Here is a 6,053-nt window from a genome sequence, read left to right on the forward strand (position 1 = left end):
CTACCCTTGGCAGCGGGGACCAGAGACATACTATACCTTCCACTGTGCTGCAGTAACAGGCTTGACATGCAACACAAATCACAGTGGTAAAGCAATCAACCCTGCCATGATCCTGAAAAATATGTTTCCCATAGATTAGTCCGAGAGCTGTACGGTTAGAAATCTACACAGCAGATGTCAGTGACAGGGGATGACTAAATGATTACTCATGACAGGTTTTGATTGCTGTGCAATAATCCAGTCTCAACACACAATTAAACTAAATTTGAACATTTGTTGCACATACTGTGTAGAATAAATCTGTGCTATGTAATCTCCTGTCAAAGATGGACGGACTATCCTGGTGGAATGTTACATCACTCTGCAATAAGCTGAATGAGTTCTAGAACAGTAACAGATACTGAATGCAGTACCTTATCCAAACATTCCAATATGAAGAGTATAGCACAAACCACTGGTTTGATCATATTCAGTGCAAGTTCACTGCCCGATGTATCAAGGTATTTATAGGGTTTGGAAGAGATTGGTACTAAATTGACGTATATATAAATCAGACTAAAGTACCAGATTGCTACTAATGAAATTAGTGCTGTGCCCTATTGCATACTGACTGGGGATTGCAGAGGCGGAACTAGCGAGCTGTGGGCCTCGCTGCAGGTAGGCGGGGAGGAAGGAAACGGGGCCCCAGGCCCTCTGCATCTGCCATGCAATGGGTCCCATTATCTCTTACTTGCCAACTTTTCTTTGTTGGCTTCAGGGAGATCCCGAGGGAGGTGGGCGTGCGGGGGTTGGGCTTGACGTATCACATCATTTTGGCCACACCCCCTAAATGATTGTCACAATCTTGGCCAATTACAGCAGGGGGCAGGGCTAAGATGACAATATTTGCGCCATTAAGCGCACCCCCCACCACTTAACTATTGTGGGGGCGAGAACCGAGAGTAGGCAACAATGAGTTAAAGAAAAGCAGCTAATGAATCTCTAGAGACTGAAGTGTCTTTTACATTTCTGTCTCCATTACTGAAGTCATGTTGTCTTACCTGTCAGTCTTTGATTTAATGTTGGTCTCCATGAAAATGGCCACCTCCATAGGCATCAATACATGGACATAGGACACAATTTCTGAACGGTGTCATCATGCCACAGAAGGCGAAGCCAACCCCGTCTTGTACTGGCTCAGCATCAGGGAGAATGCCAGACTCTTCAGGGAGTGAGGGAGATCAACCCTATTTCAGGGAGTCTCCCTGACATTCAGGAAGACTTGGCAAGTATGCATTATATCCATAGGCCCCGATGCACTGCACAAGGGGTATTTCCACCACTGGGGGACGGAGTGGGTAGGACTTTATGATCGTGCCTAGTGGAGACCCATCACAATTTCACTATGGGGCCCTGGCATTTATAGGTATGCCCCTGCTAGGTGGTGGATCATCTAGCCCAGGCCTGTCCAACCTGCGGCCCTCCAGGTGTTGTGAAACTACAAGCCCCAGCATGCTTTGCCAGTAGACTGTTGATAGCTGGAAGGGCATGCTGGGATTTGTAGTTTCACAACATCTGGAGGGCCGCAGGTTGGACAGGCCTGATCTAGCCTATTTTTATTAAAGTCACATAGCTGAGAAGTGCTTATTAGATATGGGATAATACACCTCTTATTGTAAATAATATCATTAAGGGGCGCCATGATCATATAAAGGCACAGAGGGCTTTTATTCAGGTCACAGAAATCCAATATTTAACTTAAAGTAGGGGGTACATTATCACTAACAATACAGAAGCCTTCCTAATGAACACGGAAACGATAATATCAAACACGTTTATGCATTAGTGTTCTCATTACTTGTGTATAACATTAATATACTGCAGTATAACACAAGAGATAACGGTGACGGACAAGCATCACACTTACATATAACATGTGCTGGGGCTGTAAAAATTAAGTGGACCAAAGCATATGCAGGTGCATGCCACTAATGAAACGTATGCCTGTGGCCTATTACTTGTCTACTTTAATGGTATAAAGTACGCAGGATTCAGTGTGGTGGCTTATTATGAATGCAGTGGGGGGGCTGTGTGTGGGGCTAACGGGGCCAGTACGCCACATCTGGGCCGATGCGGCTAAAGTCTGACGAGTCGAAATGTGAAATATTTGGCTATAATAGAAGGAAGTCTGTTTGCTGGAGAGCGGTACAATACTGAGTGTCTGCAGGCAACAGTGAGGCAGGGTGGCGTTTCCTTGCAAGTTTGGGGCTTCATTTCAGCAAATGGAGTTAGGGATTTGGTCAGGTTTAATCGTGTCCTCAATACTGAAACATACAGGCAGGTACTTATCCATCATGTAATACCATCAGGGAGGTGTCTGACTCCAAATTTATTCTGCAGCAGGACAAGGACCCCAAACATACAGCCAATGTCATTAAGAACCATCTTCAGCGTAAACAACGAGTCTTGGAAACGATGATATGGCCCCCACAGAGCCCTGCTCTCACCATCATAAGGATTTGAGAAAGCCTACATCCACGGAAAATCTGTGGTTTGTTCTCTAAGATGTTTGGAACAACCTCCCTGTCGAGTTCTTTTAAAAAAAAAAAAAAAAAAAAAAAAAAAAAAAAAACTGTATGCAAGTGTACCTAGAGGAATTGATGTTATTTTGAAGGCAAAGTGTGATCACACCAAATAGATTACTCTTCTGTTCATTCACTTTGCCTTTTGTTAATGGATAAAAAAAAACAAAAACTAGTAACACTTCTGTACGTCACATCACTGGCACCATGACAGCGGCATTATGAATATCATTTACATTTTCTCTTGTGGGTTTTCAGAACTTATTACACAATGGGTGTATGTATAATAAAACCCTTAGCTGTAGTCATTTTTATGCAATTGTCTAAATGGCATAGCAGTTTATAAACATTGTATAATATACTGCTATAATAGTTTTCCATTCTACAATTTGCAAAAACAGCTTTTAAAGCAAACCCTCTAGCAATCACACCTTTTAAAAATGGTAAGAAAAAAAAAAAAATTACTTTAATGTGCAAAGAATGAATGAATGGCACAATTCAAAACATTTATATCTTCAGCATAACTTGTTGACTAAATTATAAATTACTGTTTACATACTTGACAAATACGTGATAACAAGCAAAAGTCTACCAGTTTTTATTTTAACATTTATTCAAAAATATCAATAAAATGTAATTTAATTTCACCAAAACATAAACGTAAATAAGAAATTGCCTTGCAATTAAATAAAACCATTTATACATATGCAATTTTTGTATTGTTTGAAAAGATACATTCATGGAATCTGAATATGAGAATTCTGTGACTGTACAATTATATGGTACAATAAATGAAGACATGCATACAGTCATTACGTTTTCAATAAATTGCTTAAGGGTAAATAATTTACATGCCACAAATCCTGCTGTGCTTCTCTGTGTAGCACTATGCAGGAGAACGGACACACAGAAAAGGCTGCATCAGAGTACTCCCGCTTAATAGGAGCAACTAACCTTACCACCTCACAGGAAAGGCAGACTCTCACCCTGGAGGTAAAACACTGATTATCATGTCTGAGTGACATTTACACACACACAGGGCCCGATTCCTCTGTGGACATAAGTCCCGCTGTCTGCAGTATTTGTGTGATATAGCTCTGCACATCTTCAGAAACGGACATGACGTCAGTGAGCGCAATTGCATCCAATTCAAGTCCAAATTGTGGGAAGTGTCATTTGCGTTTGAAGGGCGGAACGGGGTAGGGAAGGGGCGGATGCACGAAGGCAATGTACAGTAGGGTGTTCCGGAGTGGGGCACACCAACGTTCGTCTGATTCAAGCTCTGCCAGTCTCTGTGATTTTTAGTTATATCACTTACACTAGCTACAGGGCAGGTGTAAGTGCCCAGATAGTGATGACTAACAGTACATGTGTTTGCAAATAAGAGACTGTAAAAAAGCATTTTATGCACCATAGGCATTAACATCCTGATAAATGTATTTCATGTAAACAAAAAAAAAAAAAGTGTAGCTTTTTAAAATGTATTTTTATTATTGATTATTTGTATTAAGAACTTTTAATGTATTTAACCTTTTTTTTTTTTTCTTGCGTTCTGATAGGACTTTATATTGCACATATACATATGTGTATCTTACAGTGTGTCCTGTCTGTCTGCATATAGTCAAAGCGTACCTATACCCATATTCAAATGGAAACGTTTCTGAAGATCCGCTTGTACATGAATACCAGCGGACGTGTGCGCAGTTTACGTCAGATATTAAAAAAAACGCAAATTGCATTCACATTGTGTTCCAGGATGAATCAGGCCCAGCATGTGTCTGAGTGATGTCTATATACATACCGTTGCAGATAAATGTAGTACATCAATAAGATAGGATAAGATATTTTGTAACAGGTTCTAAGCTTTTTAATCAGTTACCATTATTAACCTTTATTTATATAGCTCCAGCACATCAAGCAGCGCCTTTCAGAGAATGTTTCTTTGAACATCCACATCAGTGAATACAATACACTAAGCATTAAAAATAAAGTGACCTAGTAAAATATGTAGCTCCGGACAAAACAGTGCTTTGTGTTGCATTTAAGTCAGTGCATAACCTTTTGGTATTCTTTTCAGTTGCCATACATTGGATGGAAGTACACATGGAGCATGCGATAAAGACATAAAAACCACATACAATGAATATTATGCTGCTCCTTCTGGACGTATAAGTAGTTATGATGCTTCTATGCACTACATTCCTAGCAGTAACCTTTATGTATAATATACTATACTCTCACATAAACCTTGTCTTTGGCAAGGGAAACAGAGAAATTTCCATACAGGGGGTGCATTCACATAGAAACAGTATTATACCCCAAAATATGTCATATTTAATACATGCTCCAGGATCAATATACTTTTTAAGGCCCCTTACTTACTGGGTATTTGTAACGCTAGTAAAAGAATGACCCCTATACCCACGTTGTGGCCTGCTCCGTTTCCTGCAAGCAGGCACATTTACCACCAACCACTCGTCAGCTAGTATATTTACTAAGCTGCGGGTTTGAAAAAGTGAAGTTGCCTATGGCAACCAGATTCTAGCTTTCATTTTGTAGAATGCACTAAATAAATGACAGCTAGAATCTGATTGGTTGCTATAGGCAACATCTCCACTTTTTCAAACCCGCAGTTTAGTAAATCTAGCCCACAGTGTCTGAATTATTGGCAACACCAGTGGGAAAGAGGCCGAACAGTTATTTCAGCATATATAATATTAAAAATATATTCAGAAGATTATCCACTTGATTTTCAGCTCTACATATCCCAGTAAAGCAGTTAAGAGATAGCAATTACCAATATAATCTACTCATGCATCAAATTAACTATACTAGGAATAAAATACTAAAAAGATAAAACCTGTACTTTATATACTATAGATTAGGAAATATTCAGGCGTTGTATATTCTATATCAAAATGTGTATCAAACGTTATCTTTACAAAATAATCTGCTAGTTCTGCAGGGAATGTCATAGAAAATCTATTTTTATGAAAAAGTGATATCTGTGCCAGAAAAGTACAAGTTCGGGGACTAATGTTTTCTCTTCCTTTTCACCATGATGGCTCGCAATCACTAATGGAGGTACAACGTACAGATCCCACCCAGATAATCACCCATGCCTGTAACAGATAATCCTCAAAGCATAATCCGTGGCTTTCTCCCAACAGCCTTGATTTGAAAACCCCAGTTGAGCAGAATGCATTCTCCAGGCTGTCATGCCTGGACAACTCTCTGAAACATGCACTCTGTGTATTGCAGGGTTGCCCCTACTGTTTTGGTCAGGGAAGAGTGGTTTAGAGAGGTACCTTTTAGGGATGGATAGGAGATGGTAGCTAATGTTCAATAAAGGGGTTGTGCATTTATAAAAAAACAAACTAAAAAAAAACGCCTTAATAGATCTCGTGATCCTCATCTGAAGGTCCACTACATTTCAGTACAGCTCCATAAATAAAAAAAAAAGCGTGAATATGAATAGCAAAATTGGCTTTG

This window comes from Mixophyes fleayi, chromosome 1 (genome assembly GCF_038048845.1).
Source record: "Mixophyes fleayi isolate aMixFle1 chromosome 1, aMixFle1.hap1, whole genome shotgun sequence".
Classification (NCBI taxonomy): domain Eukaryota; kingdom Metazoa; phylum Chordata; class Amphibia; order Anura; family Limnodynastidae; genus Mixophyes; species Mixophyes fleayi.